Genomic DNA, 18,194 nt, shown 5'->3' with positions numbered 1-18,194 from the left:
ATGAAACACACATTAAAATCCATTGTCCTACTTCAAAGAATCTTTGTGTTTAACTATGAAGTGGGAGGCACACAGCAGTGGTTACAGAAGTTTGTAGCATTCATGCAGCACTAATCCTGTGTAGATAATGCTGAAGCGTATGAGTAAAGCAATGTTTGTTTTAAACACTTCAATTTCTTTTCTCAAATATTTAAGGGGCAGAATTTTAAGTGGTTTAACACTTCAAACAGTTTATTTTGACATTTCCAAAGAGTTTATGCACTTTTCTTGCAAATTCAGAGTATTCACTTTTGGTGCAAATTCCAACTTCTAAAATTCTAATACTGGGCATGCCTTCAAAAAGGGTCAACTGGCTATCCAATTGAATGGACAAAATTCAGACCTGCTCAAGAGGTCTAACTTGTACATTTTTCAAACACCAAAACAAGCTTAAGTGAAAGCAGCTCCTTATGTATATGGTTGATGCCTCTGCAAAAGGTAGATACATGAAATGTGACCCATCTTCATTCTTGGACCATGAAAATGGCCCCATGGTTGGGGGAGTCCTTTACAATCTTTAACATAATGAAGCTGCTCTCTATTGTTGTGACATTTATATGTTAGCTTCTCAAGTGAAGGTTTAGGGTACAGTGACTGATTAGTAATTCTGTGAAGCTTTATGGACCTCTTCATTCACTTTTTCCTTCTATCTTCATTAGATAATATTTAAGAAAGTTGTTGCATAAATTGAAAAAAAAACTTTGTGAACCAAAGCTATCTTTGCAGGACAAGGGCATTGTCAACCAGTAAGATATTTATAGTGCAACCTTACTGTGCGGTTAAAAATGTTTTCTTTCACAGACCTTCAAAAGATTAGCACTACAGGAATTGTTAGCCCTTGAGAAATATCTCCACAATTATGCCAGAAATACCAGAGCAGCAACAACTGCACTTCAATGTTTTGTATTTGTTCTAAAAACCTGTAGTAATTAATTTTGACACACCACTTATACTACTTTTGGAGCTCTCTCCATGCTGTTACTTTTCTGTAGAAGTTCCAGTTCAACATTTATTGTCATTTTCTGAATAAGGACTGCAGAGTAACTATGAGGAACTACCATTTTGCTATATCTAGCTGTAATACAAGTTTGTAGGACGTCGAGTGGGAGTTAACATTCACAAATGTGTGGATAGGGGTCAGATGGAAATTAAAAATTCAAGTGCAACTGCAATCCAGCGCCAAAGCACCAATTTTTGAGTTTAACTGAAGTGCACTTGGCTGTGAAAGATCAATCGCTTTATCAGTGTCAGCGTAGGTAGATCAGCAGGTCACATAGCCACGATTACCTTTACATTATGAGAGTGCTTTCAACTAAGAAGACTTCTAAATAAAATAGTTCTAACTATGGCTTTGCTGGGTTCAGGAAAATTTCAATGGAAACTTCAGAAGGGTATTTAAAGTACGGATTGCTCATTTTCAATAAAGGCTCAATTCTACCCGTTGTTATTGTTATTTCCCTTCAGCAAATATTCAGCAAAGATTTCTTATAACAGAGGTTTTTGAGCAGTCATAGGAAAATAAGCCTAGCCCTTCCCTCATATTCTAATTCTAGAGTTGAAATTGAACCCATTTTTGTGGGGTAAAATAGTCAAGCCACACAGCACAGTGCAACTCAATATTCTTTCAAATTTTATCATATCACAGATAACAACAAACATTAATGCATTGATCTCTTTAATAGCAAGCATCACTGATTTATAATGTTTTCTTTAACTTTCTTTTTAAACTACATATCCCTACAATCACTTGGTGATATACGTTTCCATTTGAAGAGATGATGGAGTCCATCTTCAATACTCTTACAAGTTGCTAAAGTCTATCACTAATCATAAGTTTGTATGATACAAAATACAAATATCTCTTAAAATGTTGACAATAGTACTTTGGGCATTCCCAACTTCCTTAATTCCACTTTTGTGTTGATTGGGTCACCAACTAACACAAACCCCAAGCTATGAAAAGTATTGAGAACAGGTAGGAAGAGCTCAATGTACCATGGTAAGGAATGTCCAACTTCAGCAAAGCAGAGAATCAGATGTCAGTCAGCTCATACTCCTCAGCAAGATACACACTGAAAAGTCTGGAGAGTAATGGTTGAGACCTCCATCCGTGTGTAGGCGTGATGCTTCTACCTTGCCGATTTCACACTTTCTGTAGTACAAATCTCTAACACTCTACCAAGACAGAGCTTCTTCCTGCAAGGGCCTCATCCCCTACCTGACTCTTTTGGGGTTGTGGGGTGGGGGGGAGGTGGGGGGGGGGGGAGTGGATGCTGATTTTGTTTACTGTCTGGTGAGAAGGGAAATGGGTCTCTGTCCCTGATGATAGTGTTGGCCATGGTTGTTGAGAGCAGACTCATTTGAAGTACCCAGCCCTGTCATAATTCTAGCAACTTTTTGAAAGCATCTCTTCGACAGGATCTGCCACGAGATTTAGCCTGGAGGTAGAGTAGAGACAAAAAGAAATACTGCAAATGCTGGAATCCAAAGTAGATAAGCAGGATGCTGGAAGAACACAGCACGCCAGGCAGCATCAGGAGTGGAGAAGTCGACGTTTTGGGTGTAACCCTTCTTCAGGAGTCAGATAAGGTAGCATAGGTTAGATCTGCACTTGCTGTGCAGCAACATCTTTTATCTATGTTTCTAACAATATATTCAATCCAACACTCCAGCTTCATATTCGGTTAAAATAACACATTAAAATCACTAAAGAAAGTAATAATTACATGTATGGTAACATGAGCAAATCACTTCAGAATGACTGATGTAGAATCCACTGAAATACTTTTACCATTAAGTAAACCTTCAATGAGAAAGACCCAAATTAAGTTGGATATGAAGGATAAGAAAGTGATTGTCCTTAGGAGCAATGTAAGTCTGCAATTTACAGGACATTATTGTATTCCCAAAACAGGGTCCATCATCTCTGAGCAGAATGTTGAAGTGGCATTAATAGAATCCATGGATAGGGATTTAAAGGAAAAGAAGCAAATTATTTCAAAGCTACACTGAAAATGTACAATCCATCTTGTCAAAAGGTGAATATTCAGTTAAAAAAGATAGGCATAATCGACAAAGAATACAGTAAACTTGTAGAAAAGTAATAAAAAATATGATATTTGTCAAAGTTACAGGAGAATTCCATCACAACCCATTGTAAGTCTTCCATTGATGAGAAACTTTAATTAAACTGAAACAATGAAATTCAACGTAGTTGATGAAGTCAAAAATGTTTTTCTCTGACATTTTGTGTGCATTAAAATTAGACTTAGTCTGTCAACAATAATTTCTAAAAAAGAGAAAAAATATAACTATCAAGAAAATAACACAAAGATGGATTGGAACAAAGTTGGGAGCACCAGCTAAATTCCTAATAGATTTATTTTTGAGAATGGGAAATTCAGGAGGATGTGCAAGAATCTTAATATTGTCGCAACACACACAGCAGCAGAAAGTCCTTTTAGTAAGGAGTTTAGTGAGAGAAATTATGCCATGATTGATGAAGTGCTCCAAAAAAATGTAATTGATCAAAGCAATTATGACTTTACAAATTGGTTGGTGTGGGCAGTATGTGCCAAAGACATATTTCAGTTCATTGGAGGCTACAACTCCTATAAATTAATTGATGTCAGGAATCCCAAGATACTTTCAATAATGTGGGATTATCCCATACTTTTGGAAGGATGCCCACTAGTTCAATTTTTGCTGGTAATTTGAATGCTTTTGTTAAGGTGGAGATTTCAGAAAAGATCAAGACAGTTTTGAGGTATTGTATCTCAACGGTATTCCTATTGTTAACACAGGTTCAAATCCCAACACAGCAGATCGTGAAATTTGAATTTGTTAAAAATCCTGAATTCAAAGCTGGCCTATTGTTGACCGTGTAAATGCTGGCATATACATGAGGAGAAAGTGAGTTCTGCAAATGCTGGAAATCAGAGTCGACAGTGTGTTGTTGGAAAAGCACAGCAGGTCAGGTAGCAACCGAGGAGCAGGAGAATCAACGTTTCGGGCCATCAGGACACACACCCATCTGATTTACAAAAGTCCTTTAGGGAAGGAAAACTGCTGTGCTTACCCAGTCTGACATATATATGATTCCACACCAATGGCAATGTGGCTGATTCTTAAATGTCCTCCTAGGCAATGCCCATATCCCATGAATGACTAATTACAAAAAAAACCAAACATAATTTTAATCCGAGAGGCATGGTGTAACAAAAAGGGGAATGGCAAAAGGTACGAGGAGGTATATGGAGAGTTATCAGCACTGAAGGCAGAATGATAATTTTACAAGACGGTAACCAAACCATTAATATACATTCCATGTAGCTTACTAGCGCTGATTACACATTTGCAGAACAGTTGATGGAAACTGAAGACAGCTTATAAACTTGGCATATACCTTTGGATAACAGATCTTAACCGATAATGTGCTAACGGAGAGTGGAAAAAGTGATAATGAAGACTGGGATAAGGCTATTTGTAACAAAGTTCAACTACTGGAAGCTAAGACTTAGCTGATTTTTATGCCAGAAGGGGTTGGTGAGTGGAGCAAAGCTACACAGTAGGAAGTGTAGCAAAGACCATCGTGAAATATGAAAACTGGCTAAATGTGGAGGATAAGGAGCCTAATTCTTCTACCAATCCACTGATCTGTTTTCTGCTCCTTATGAAAAAGGCAGGAAACATAGTGTACCTTCAAACAGCGGGCCTAATTCAATGATAAGAACAAAAACTTGTGAAAGGTAACCTGGTAACAGGAGGGGCAGATCAAGGAGGAGAATTCCAGCTGGGACATGACTCTAAGTAGGAACGTAGGTTGACAGGAGCAAGAACTAAAGATCAGGTGAGAAGTGCCATGATAACTAGGAGATCCTCTGATTAAATAAAAAACTCTGTGGCTACCAACAAGTTTGATAGTAAATTGATAAAAGAGGGTGAAAAAAAGAGTTCAATAGTTAAAGGAACTTTGGTATATACACAGCAGTGCCAGATAAAAAATAGCCATCCAAATCCAAATATGCACAGAGAAGGTACTTCTTGATGGTAATTTAAAGTTAAGGACAGACTTGTAGCATTTGAATTTGAAGAACTGTTGGGTGACCAGGAAGTAAGAAGATTTTCCAACAGCAGAAAAATAAGTTTGAACATTTGCCATGTACTTTTAATGATACACTCTTCAAAATGAATATCCATTGGCGTCAAAGCAGCATTTTGCAAAGGAAACAATTTCAAAGAAAAATATTTCTAAAACCTCCAATAAACTGTGGAGATATAGAAGGGAAATTATGAATGCTGAACAAGTATGTCTACAAGCTAAATAATGATCCAGCAATTGGCATTTTTGGTTAGTTCTGTGCTATCATAATCTGAATGTATTCTGCTAAAACAGATCCAGTGATGATTTTTTGAAACCATGGAGAAAAATTAGAAAGCATTTTCTTGATGCCTTTAGTTGAATTCCTGTGAGGAGGATTGGATGCTTTAGGAGCTTTTAAATGTGTAGGATTGGATATTAGACTGGGTTCAAAACAACCCTGAATCAACAATCTTAACTAAAGGGTGTTAATAGGATTTGGATAAATCGGGCTAGATCTTCATAAAATGAAAACTCTACAACCAAGAAAAGAGAGGATTAGTTGAGAAGTTTAATTGGGTCATTAAACTGGTTATGCACACAAACTAGACAGGATGCACGCTTTGATGTATTAGAATTAAGCTCCTGCCGAAATGATCTACTGTTGGAGAAATTTTGAAGGCAAACAAGACATTGAATAAATTACATTTGGAACAATACACTCTCCATTTTCCATACCTGGGTGACCCAGAAAATGAAAGTAATTTTTTGTGAGGAATCACATGTTAATCTTCTCAACGGGTTCTTCAAGTTCAGCAGCATTGTTCATTAGCCTGGGAATGGAAAAACATGCAGAAGTAGTTTAAAGGATGCTTGCTATGGAGACACTAGAGCTGGTAGGAGGGACAGATGTAGGTATGCACATGCTAAGTATTTCAAAGAAACACCTGCATAAGACCAATCAGAAACAATGTGCCAATAGAATGCTAAGTTGATAACTGCTTGCTCTGGGACAATGTCCACTCAACAAAATAGCGTCATTGGAAAGGCATTGAGGATTAGTCTCATGAGTATAATAATTATATTCCAACTGGCACAATTAACAAATGAAAGTTGCCACTACCACTCTCTCTCCCTTCACCAAAAACAGCCAGCACCCAAGCTGTGGCCAAGGCCGGCAAAATCCATCACATAAATGAATTAAAAAGCTCCTTTAAATACTCATCCACTCATCACACATGGGTCCAGTCACGATACCATGAAACAAATAAAAAGTCAAGTTGACACTCCGGATACACAGATGGGTGAGATTTGGAGGAGACATGGAAATTATGCTAATTAATACATTTTATCTGTTGTTATGAAATAAGGAAACTGAGAAACACCAACATTTTATTATATGCCCATTTGCAAACTCTTGGTGAATTTCAAAAGCATTAATTTATCCTTATCACTGCTTCTATCTGGTACTTCCCCCAAAGCTTCAGCAGAAGTGACAGCGGAGTGACTAGATCCATAACCTAACTGCTGAGGTGACTTTTAGCCTATACCAGCTGACTTTATGGAGTTCACAAGTCTGATCTCCCTGAATCTGTACAGGATCAGACTGAACTATTGGGAAATGAAGTAACATGGCTGAAGAACAATAATACATAAGAAATTGGAGTTTCCACTTCCCAGTCATCTTTCACCATCATTCGTATCCTGGATCAATGCAATATCATTCCTATCATTCTGCTGTTGGCCAACTTGGTGAAAGTCAATGACAAATTGAAATGTCATGAACAAGAAATCTGTTACCTTGCTGAAGAATACAGACATATTAGTGAGCAAAATTTGCAAGACCACAAACGGAGCTACATGGACTTAACACTAGGTGTTTCACCAGGTTAGTCAATTGCACTCTGGTAGACAATTTCACAATCACTTCTAGCATCAGTCCAATGCTGTTTGAGGTAGAACAAAAAGCGAAATTGTTAGTGAAACAATGCCAGCCTCCCTTCTACTGTGGTTTGCATACATGCCAAGTATAGGACTCCACTTACCCGCATTCTCCCCGTAGCCCTTAATTCCCCGAGACAACAAGAATCTATCAATCTCTGCCTTGAAGACATTTAGCATCCCGGCATCCACTGCACTCTGCGGCAATGAATTCCACAGGCCCACCACTCTCTGGCTGAAGAAATGTCTCCGCATTTCTGTTCTGAAATGACCCCCTCTAATTCTAAGGCGGTGTCCACGGGTCCTAGTCTCCTCGTCTAACGGAAACAATTTCCTAGCATCCACCCTTTCCAAGCCATGTATTATCTTGTACGTCTCTATTAAGTCTCCCCTTAATCTTCTAAACTCTAATGAATACAATCCCGAGATCCTCAGCCGTTCCTCATATGTTAGGCCTACCATTCCAGGGATCATCCGTGTGAATCTCCGCTGGACACGTTCCAGTGCCAGTATGTCCTTCCTGAGGTGTGGGGACCAAAACTGGACACAGTACTCCAAATGGGGCCTAACCAGAGCTTTATAAAGTCTCAGTAGCACAATGGTGTTTTTATATTCCAACCCTCTTGAGATAAGTGACAACATCGCATTCGCTTTCTTAATCACAGACTCAACCTGCATGTTGACCTTTAGAGAATCCTCGACGAGCACTCCCAGATCCCTTTGTACTTTGGCTTTGCGAATTTTCTCACCGTTTAGAAAGTAGTCTGTGCTTTTATTCTTTTTGCCAAAGTGCAAGACCTCGCATTTGTTCACGTTGAATTCCATCAGCCATTTCCTGGACCACTCTCCCAAACTGTCTAGATCCTTCTGCAGCCGCCCCACTTCCTCAGTACTACCTGCCTGTCCACCTATCTTTGTATCATCGGCAAACTTCGCTAGAATGCCCTCAGTCCCTTCATCCAGATCATTAATATATAATGCGAACAGCTGTGGCCCCAACACTGAACCCTGCGGGACACCGCTCATCACCGGCTGCCATTCTGAAAAAGAACCTTTTATCCCAACTCTCTGCCTTCTGTCAGACAGCCAATCCTCAATCCATCCCAGTAGCTCACCTCGAACACCGTGGGCCCTCGCCTTGCTCAGCAGCCTCCCGTGTGGCACCTTATCAAAGGCCTTTTGGAAGTCTAGATAGACCACATCCACTGGGTTTCCCTGGTCTAACCTACTTGTCACCTCTTCAAAGAATACCAACAGGTTTGTCAGGCATGACCTCCCCTTACTAAATCCATGTTGACTTGTTCTAATCATACTCTGCTCTAAGAATTTAGAAACCTCATCCTTATTGATGGATTCTAGAATTTTACCAACAACCAAGGTTAGGCTGATTGGCCTATAATTTTCCATCTTTTGTCTTGATCCTTTCTTGAACAATGGGGTTACAACCGTGATCTTCCAATCATCCGGGACTTTCCGTGACTCCAGTGACTCTTGAAAGATCTCAACCAATGCCTCCACTATTTCCTCAGCCACCTCTCTCAGAACTCTAGGATGTATCCCATCGGGGCCAGGAGATTTATCAATTTTAAGACTTTTTAGCTTTTCTAGCACTGTCTCTTTTGTAATGACAACCATACTCAACTCAGCCTCCTGACTCCCTTTAATTGTTGGGATATTACTCCTGTCTTCCACTGTGAAAACTGATGCAAAGTACTTGTTAAGTTCTCCTGCTACTTCCTTATCTCCCATCACTAGGCTTCCAGCATCAGTTTGAAGTGGCCCAATGTCTACTTTTGTCTGTCGTTTGTTTCTTATGTATTGAAAGAAACTTTTACTATCGTTTCTAATATTACTGGCTAGCCTACCTTCATATTTGATCCTCTCCTTTCTTATTACTCTCTTTGTTATCCTCTGTTTGTTTTTGTAACCTTCCCAATCTTCTGATTTCCCACTGCTCTTGGCCACTTTATAGGATCTCTCTTTTTCTTTAATACATTTCCTGACTTCCTTTGTCAGCCATGGCTGTCTAATCCCTCCCTGGATAATCTTTCTTTTCTTGGGGATGAACCTCTGTACAGTGTCCTTAATTATACCCACAAACTCCTGCCATTTTTGCTCTACTGTCTTCCCCGCAAGCCTCTGCTTCCAGTCTATTTTTGTCAGTTCCGCTCTCATGCCCTCATAATTACCTTTATTCAACTGTAACACCATTACATCCGATTTTGCCTTCTCTCTTTCAAACTGCAGCCTGAACTCTCCCATATTATGATCGCTGCTTCCTAAGGGTTCCCTTACTTTAAGATCTTTTATAAAGTCTGGTTCATTGCAAAGCACTAGGTCCAGAATAGCCTGCTCCCTTGTGGGCTCCATGACAAGCTGTTCCAAAAAGCCATCCTGTAAGCATTCCATGAATTCCCTCTCTTTGGATCCACTGGCAACATTATTTACCCAGTCCACCTGCATATTGAAGTCTCTCATGATCACCGTGACCTTGCCTTTCTGACATGCCTTCTCTATTTCCCAGTACATGTTGCGTTCCTGCTCCTGACCACTGTTAGGAGGTCTGTACACAACTCCAATTATGGTTTTTTTGCCTTTGCGGTTCCTCAATTCCACCCACACAGACTCCACATCATCTGACGCTATGTCATTCAGTGCCATACATTTAATATTGTTCTTAACTATCAAGGCAACCCCACCCCCTCTGCCGACCTCTCTGTCTTTTCGATAAGTTGAAAATCCTTAGAGGTTTAACTGCCAGTCCTGACCCCCCTGTAACCAAGTCTCTGTGATGCCTACCACATCATAATCATTCACTATGATCTGTGCCATTAGTTCATCTGCTTTGTTATGAATGCTATGCGCATTCAGGTAAAGCACCTTAATGCTAACTTTCTTATCATAAGAGATATTGGAAGTCATATGATGTCCTAAGTTATCCTTGCTTTTTTCTGCATTTTTTCTGGACCTTGCAAATTACAGACATTTGACTAATTTTCTACAATGGTCCACAAGCTCCTGGCATCACTTCTCCATAGCTGTCCCATGCAACAGAGTCTGTTTGTTAATTGTGAATTAGTAGGTGAAAACACAAATAGCTCCCAAACTGGAGATACCAATGTGGATTATTTACACTGGTGGTTTAGAACACTTGTGTACAATGGTATTGTCCTTACCTTTAGTTCAGGTAACTCGAGATTCAAGTCCCATTCCAGGATTTGATGACCAGGGGAGTTGTGCTACAACATGGCCCAACATATTGAAGATGTGATGCTGTTGCTCCTTTAACTAGGTTATATTGTCCTTGGTTTTTATTTCAGAGAGGTCATAAAAGGCACAGGTTCTGAAACATTTAGCCTTGGATGGGTTTTAGTGCCAATTTGCTTATAGCTAACAGTTACTGCCTCAGGCAGAAGGCTTTCAAGTTTTAAGAAAAAAACTTATACAATGACAGGGGAGTGACAGGTTCTCCCAGCTCAGCTTTACTCTGGTTTGATTTGATGTTGTCAGTCTGGGTATTCACTGAAAGTAGTCAAGCAGTTTGATGCTGCTGTCCAAGAAGCAGGTCCATGCTGATCCTCTCACACTGGCTTCTCTCCTATAAGACCCTGTGTTTGATTTTATTTTTTGTGTTAAGGGGTATTTATGAGGACTTTTGCAAGTTTTGGGAACAGCATCATTAGTTGGGGATAGTCTGTTGGGTGTTTTGATAAGTTAAGTTGTTTGGTATTCTGTTCTCTTTTGTTTGTGCTTCATTCAGTCATCTTGCAAATAAATTCTGTTGTGTTTAAAATTAAGTAGGTTGACCAGAAGCATCTCTCCTAAAATATCCACTTTACACCTGCTCAAAACAACTGGCAAAGTTAGGGTCTGGGCTACTTTCTTGAACTGTTTTGAAGGGGTCTGGCCTAGTCCACAACAAATAGCTATCTGTAAATCTTTCCAATACGCTTTTTATTGCAAAATTGCGTAGAGTAATTGTAGATTGGGAAGCATTAAGTTGGAATTTGATGTTTGTAAAATTGTAAAATGTGGAAAGTATTGCATGGTCTCTTTAGAAAATGTTACTTTGTCTGAGCTTAGAGATTTAAAATGCAATTACACAGAGAGCCCAAATTGAAACATTTGTATCAAAAGGCAATTCAGTTAGCAGGCCAAATAGCAGTTTTTTAAAAACCAAGTCAGCAGGTTTTGAATTTATCCAATCAATTTGAACCAGGCATTTAGATTTCAAAAACCTATTAAATTTAAATCTGATGGTTTTGACAACATAGGACCAATCCTCTTATAAGAAATATTGATATATCATGACAGGTATAAAAGAAATAGACAGATGGACAAAGACCCCAGAACTAGCTGGCATCTGCCAGAGCTAACAACTTTCAGCTCTCAAAAGGGAATCACTGGCTCTTACAGTCATCTATGTCTTATAGGAAGCATCATCTAAATAATATCAGTACCAATGACAGAGAAGGTGTTCCTGACCAAAGAAACAATGGAGCAGGTATTCCTGACCAAAGAAACAATGGAGAAGAACATTCCAGAAGACACATAACCTAGCTGTAATTTCAAGCAAATAAATTCTTTTTTTTTGTCTATAGGGGGACTTGCATTTATTGCAACAGAGTTAGAATTGGAACAGCATTAGAATCGTATTTGATTAAGAAAAAGTTGGCAGTTAGAAAGGATTTATTTGGTTTGTTAATAGTTTAGTTAAGTTGCTCACAGTTAGTTTCAGATAAATAAATTATTGCTTGTCGATTTTAAAGTGAGTGCCACCGATTTATTTTATTTAGCCAGTAGAAGTTGCTGAGAAGCAGGTTACACCACTTCTCACACTTTCTTTTTACAGATTATAGAGTGAGGTGCTCCCCTTTTGATGTTTCGGTCTTAGCCCACAGAGTCGAGTCAACCTCTCCTTTATAACACTATGATGAGTGGAAACATTTCCTGTCAGCCAGAACTATGCAGTAGCTTCAGCATAACAGCTCTTGTTGTATGACTTTACTTTAATTTATTCTCAGGATAAAAATATTGCTGATCAGGCAAGCATTTATTGACCATTCCTTATTGCTCTTGGGACGGTGGCGGTGATCTGCCTTCTGCAACCACTGCCACTCCATTTGGGGAGATATACCCAGCGTACTGTCAGAAAGGGAATTCAAATATTTTAATCGGCACCAATACAATTTCAAATCAGGATGTCATATACCTTGGAGGGGAAATTAAAAGCGGTGCTGTTCCCAAGCATCAACGCCCTGGGTAGTAGTGAATTGGGAAGACACTGTTGAAAAAGCTTTAGTGAGTTGTTGCAGTGCATTTCTTAAATGGAATACATTTCTGAAATTGTAGGTCAGTGGTGAGGAGAGTACATGATAGGAAGAAAGGGTGCTAATAAAACAATCTCTTTGTCTTGGATGGCGTCAAGCTTCCTGCATGTTGTTGAAGCTCTGGTCATGCAGGCAACTGGTGATATGCCTTTGTATTGATTTATACCACTCAGACGGTGGCCATATTTTTCATAGTCCTCCTCATTAGAGATAGACAACTAGTGCTTGTTTAACCTGAGTCTCACCATTCCTCAAGTGAGGGAAAAGATTGAGAAGGAGAGTCATTAATGGTAACCTCAGCCTGTATAGGAATTGAATGCATGCTGTTCGTGCCAGTCTGCATTGCAAACCAGCCACCCAGCCAGCTAAACTAATCAACCAATCATAAATAGATATGGAGAAACAGGAAGTGAGTTATTCACAGAATTCCAAGCCTCTGATATTGTCTTGGTGTCTCAGTCTTTTTACGATTTACCCAGTTCAGCCTGGTCAATGGCAACCACCAGGATGTTAGAGTATTCTGTGACAGCAATGCAGTGGAATGTCAAAGGGAGATGGTTAGATTCTTTCATATTGGAGATGGTCATTGTCTCACATTTTTGTGGGATGCATGTTGCTTGTCGCAGCAACCCAAACCTGAGTGTTGTCCAGATCCTGCTGCACATGGATACAAACTACTTCAGTATCTGAGAGGTCATGAATGGAGCCAAACATTGTGCAATCATCAACAAACATCCCCACTCATGACTTTATTCATGGAGGATGGGTCAGTGATGAAGCAGCTGAAGATGGTTGAGCCTAGGACACTACCCTGAGGAATTACCCCTGATGACAGATTTCAATGAGGACATCCCAAATGAAGTTGAAGCATTCAATACAGGTTAAAGTAAAAGAATTTCTCCCTAAACAATCTGAATGAATAAGCTAACAGCCCTTCTCTAATGCTTCCTTTACCTTATTCAACAGTTTTGCCAGTTCAGTACTGCTCTTCTTTTTATGCATTCGTGAGATGAAGGTGTCACTGGCTAAGCCAGCATTTATTGTCCATCCCTAATTTCCCAGTGGGTCTGGAGTTGCATATAGACTAGACCAGGTAGGGAAGGTAGTTTTCTTCCCTAAACGCATTAGTGAACCAGATGAATTTTCCAACAATTGATAATGGGTTTATGATTATCATTTAGACTCCTAATTTCAGATTTTTATTGAATTCAAATTCCACCATCTGCCATGGCGGATTTCAAACCTGGGTGACTTGAACATTACCTGAGTCTCTCAATTAGCAGTCCAGTAATAATACCATTGGGCCATTGCCTTGCCTTGATTTGTCATTTATCCTATCATTCTGTAGTCCAAGTGCTGCATGCGTATTATTGCAGTCATACCTTGGGGTAAGTGTTTTACATAGACTCCTCCAGATCGGGACACATTTCTATCTCTGCCTGCACCAGTGTTGGTATCCTCATTGTCCTCATTGCTATAACGTTCAGTGTGAATCACGTCAGAAGAATGCAATTGTGCAGCAGATGGCAAACATTTTGGAAACAAAATTGCATCTGTGCTTTCAAAATACTACAACATGGAGTTGATTTTCATGGCCATTACATTTTGCCAGTCATTTATATTATGCAGACAGCCCATACAAAAGGTAAAATGTCTGTGTAAAAAATATTAACAACCTTCATCAAAGTTATCGACGTGTTTGTTCTCTCTTGTGATCACAAATTTACATTGTCGCGTTCCTTTACACTTACCTCCCCAACAATTGTACAAAGCCAAGAAATCCTTTCATGGTTCAGCACTCTTTGGGATGTAAATTAGATAAAGTCTGAAAATGGCACAAAGCCTGCATTACAGCATTAACCAGTCCCATTGATTACACAGCGGGTAGCACACCGTTGCAGACACCAGTTTTGCTTCCTGCTGCTTTTCAAATAGTTAATGCATGTTGTAGATCAAGTTTGGTGCAACTCTATTTTTTTTCTTGCTGTGTCTTACTGCTTCCCTGTAATTAATTACTTCCAATAAAAATGTCTATTATCATCTGACCAGTATGTAATATTTCAGGACTATAATATTTATTATCTTGCAGAATAGATAGAAGAATGTGATAGATAGCTCTGGTCCCTGGTTTGAAATTCTATGAATAAAACTCTAGTTATTAGCACTGTGGAACACTATTCCACTCATGTCATTCATAAGGCCACAGATTTTGATTCATAAGTCACATGAGCCTTCTTATGGAAAAAGTCTTCTTTTGTTGTGAACAGAGAGATCAAAAAGGTAGGAAATAGATGTGTTTCAGAACTTTAATGATTGCTTGCCGTTGACACCATTTTCAAAAGTCCACATTTTGTGAAATTTCACCTACTAAATGTGTTACACTTACAATAGGGTTATCAAATCATTCAAATAATATTTGAAGCTCCTTGTACTGACCTAGTAACACATTGCAGTGACAGAAATACAAACGAGTCAAATTTGAAGTTCAGCACTCTTTGCATTAAAATTATCCTTCACTGGCCATATTTATTTTCAGCTAGCATAAACAATGATTAAAATAAAACTGTGGGAAAGGAGGTTCTTATTATCTAGGTCATGTTTGACTTCCAATTTAACTATTTATAATCATTTTCCTAACACAGTTCCAGCTGAATCAAGGATGGAGATTATTCTTTTTCAAGTATTTCCAGTAATAAGACATACAACAATATGTGGCAGTCTCTTAATTCTACAAGTTAATTAACACAGGGATCATAACCAGATCTTTATTTGGTTCAGTACTTCACTCTTTTATTTCACATTTAACTGTTGTAAGTCTTTCCTTGTGTTATATTTGGATGTAAGCTTGCTCGTCGAACTGGAAGGTTCATTTTCAGACGTTTTGTCACCATACTAGGTAACATCTTGAGTCTCCAGATGAAGCACTGCTGATGTCTTCTGCTTTCTTTTTATATGTTTGGGTTTCTTTGTGTTGGTGATGTCATTTCCTATTCTTTTTCTCAGGGGTTGGTAAATGGGATCCAAGTCAGTGTGTTTGTTGATAGAGTTCCGGTTGGAATGCCATGCTTCTAGGAGTTCTTGTGCGTGTCTCTATTTGGCTTGTCCTAGGATAGATGTGTTGTCCCAGTCGAAGTGGTGTCCTTCCTCATCTCTATGTAAGGATACTAGTGAGGGTCATGTCATTTTGTGGCTAGTGATGTTCATGTGTCCTGGTGGCTAGTTTTCTGCCTGTTTGTCCAATGTAGTGTTTGTTACAGTTCTTGCAATTTTGTAAATGACATTAGTTTTGCTTGTTGTCTGTATAGGGTCTTTCAAGTTCATTAGCTGCTGTTTAAGTGTGTTGGTGGGTTTGTGGGTTACCATGATGCCAAAGGGTCTGAGTAGTGAAACAATTTTCCCCCTTAATGAACTAAAATCTTTTTCTGCATTATCATGTATTAGAACTGATGACGGCAAACAATTTTGGTCACCAGCTAGCTCAGTCCATCACAAATGACATCTATATTGTTGATAAAATGTTTTTACGTGTATTCTTTTGGGCCATTAAGATGTCCATAAAGAAGCCTATACGATGCAGTCAAAGAAATTAAAAAGCAGCAGCAATAACCTCCATTGTGATGTGGTTATTTGAAGCATTTGGTTTCTCCGTCTGGGAAGCTCATGCTAATCTTTTCATTGCAAATGTGATATTAAATTCATTTATTAGATTAATTCAACAAGAATTTCCCGAACATCACATAAACCAGAAAGAAATATATTTCATCTGAAGTTCTGTTGGTATTTGAGTAAGGTTCCACAAGATTGCTCTTTACATCTGTTAAATCATTAATTTATAAGAAGATAAATAATTTGCTTTGCAAACAGACTAGAAATTTTTTTTCAGTTATTCCAACACAATACAACTAGTTTAGTTGTAATAAACCTTTTTTGTTAAGGGGTTACTTAAATTCTAAGACTAATATGCATTAAATCCTTCATGACTTCCCAAGTATATAGCTAAAACAAGCTTGTCTCACAAAGTATCTTTAGGTTAGTAAAATATTTAAAATTTAGAAGAAAATTGTTGGGCTGAGCCTTATGGTGTTTGCCCAAATCCGAATTGTGTTAAGTTTATTGGAGGGTTTGCCCATCTCAAGACCTAGCCAGTTCTCTCCCCATATCTTACCAAACCCGCCTCATTAATTAGCTACCTCGTCCCTATGGATTCCCTCACATCCCATGTCTACCCCATCTTATCACATACCATTCCTGGATCGAATTGACGCTATTGCAGAAATCACCAGCCATCCACGCCATCTCTAAAAGCACATTGTGAACCCAGAGAATCCCCCGTCAGTCTGGAGCTGCCCTCCGTGTTGCTGACATTGCTGCCCCAAACATGGCAGCTTGGAGAATTTGTGCCCAGCATTGTGAGCAGGCCCTGGAGGTCCTGATGGATGAAGATAATGCCAACATGGGATTTCCTCTTCCTCTAGGACCAATAGTGGAAGCCATGACACCAGACCATACCACCTTGGTCTGGACTTATTACCCAAGTCAAAATAATCTCAGTTGTCAGTAGAAATGCCAAACACTGCAGCAAGAAAGTCAATGCCCTTCTCCACACTGCTAATATAAATGCTACCATTTCTCTTTGATATCTCATGCTAATTCCTTCTCTGCCAGTGGACCCACCTTCCAACAAAACTCATTCTCCACCACTCTCACTATTGCCTACAACATCTTGCCAATTGCTCTCATTCAATCACCCCATGACACCTATATATCTTCTACAAGACCTACTCACTTACTTGGGTTACTTCACCACATGCACCAGCAGTTATATCTGTGCCCCCCAAATTCACTTCCAGCAATATCTGCCTCACTCTCATCCCATGAGGATTGCAATCTACAATAGGACAAAAAGAGACAACTGTGGTGTGCTACCTGTCAGTCATCCCTTATGAGAGGATCCTGACTTGGACTGTCTGACATAGCCTGACCTCCTGGTCACTGCCCTTTTCAATTCCCCTTCTCACTCCCTTTCCAACATGCCTATCTTCGACCTCCTCCACTGCCACAGTGAATCAAATTGCAAGTTGGAGGAACAACACTTTAATTGCTGCCTAGGCAGCCTAAACTCAGAGGACGCAACATGGAGTTCTTCAATTTCAAATAACCTTCCCATTTATCTCCTGACTCCCTTTCCAGCCCCATCTCCTCCCTTGCATTACACCTGCCCAACCTTCCTTCCAGCCACCAACCGGATTCATTCATCCCATCAACCAACAGGTTGTACCTGACACCCGTATTCGTCTATCACTACCCCACCATTCTGTTCCTCTCCCCACTCTCAAAACTCTTCACCACTTCCCCACTTCATCTGCAGCTCTCTCTATCACCAGCCCCATTCCTGAAAAGGGGTTATAACTGAAATGTCGACTTCTCCACCTCCTGATGCTGCCTGGCTGGCTGTGTTCTTCCAGCCTCTTGCTTGTCTATTTTGGATTCAAGCATCTGCAGGTTTTTGTCTCTGACTGTCCTGAGCAGGGTCTGGACAGAAATCAGAGAGTGCCCTTGACTTTTTATATTGAGACCCCTTAAGCGAAGACTATCTCCCTTCACTACACTGAGGCTTGCTAACAGCAATGACAAGCTTTGTAGTTTTGTGTCTGAGTTAAACAGCATGTCAAGACAGCAGTAGTATGAGCCTGGTGTCTCTGCTGGGGACCAAATCCCAAAGAGACAAAGCAATGCAAGGCATGCTGTACGCATCCAGATAGGTCAAAATAAGTAAGCATTATAACAGCAAATGAAGAGCCCAG

The sequence above is a fragment of the Chiloscyllium punctatum genome, chromosome 20 (assembly GCF_047496795.1).
Source record: "Chiloscyllium punctatum isolate Juve2018m chromosome 20, sChiPun1.3, whole genome shotgun sequence".
Classification (NCBI taxonomy): Eukaryota; Metazoa; Chordata; class Chondrichthyes; order Orectolobiformes; family Hemiscylliidae; genus Chiloscyllium; species Chiloscyllium punctatum.
The sequence above is the reverse complement of the archived record's forward strand: the minus strand, read 5'-3'. Positions refer to the sequence as shown.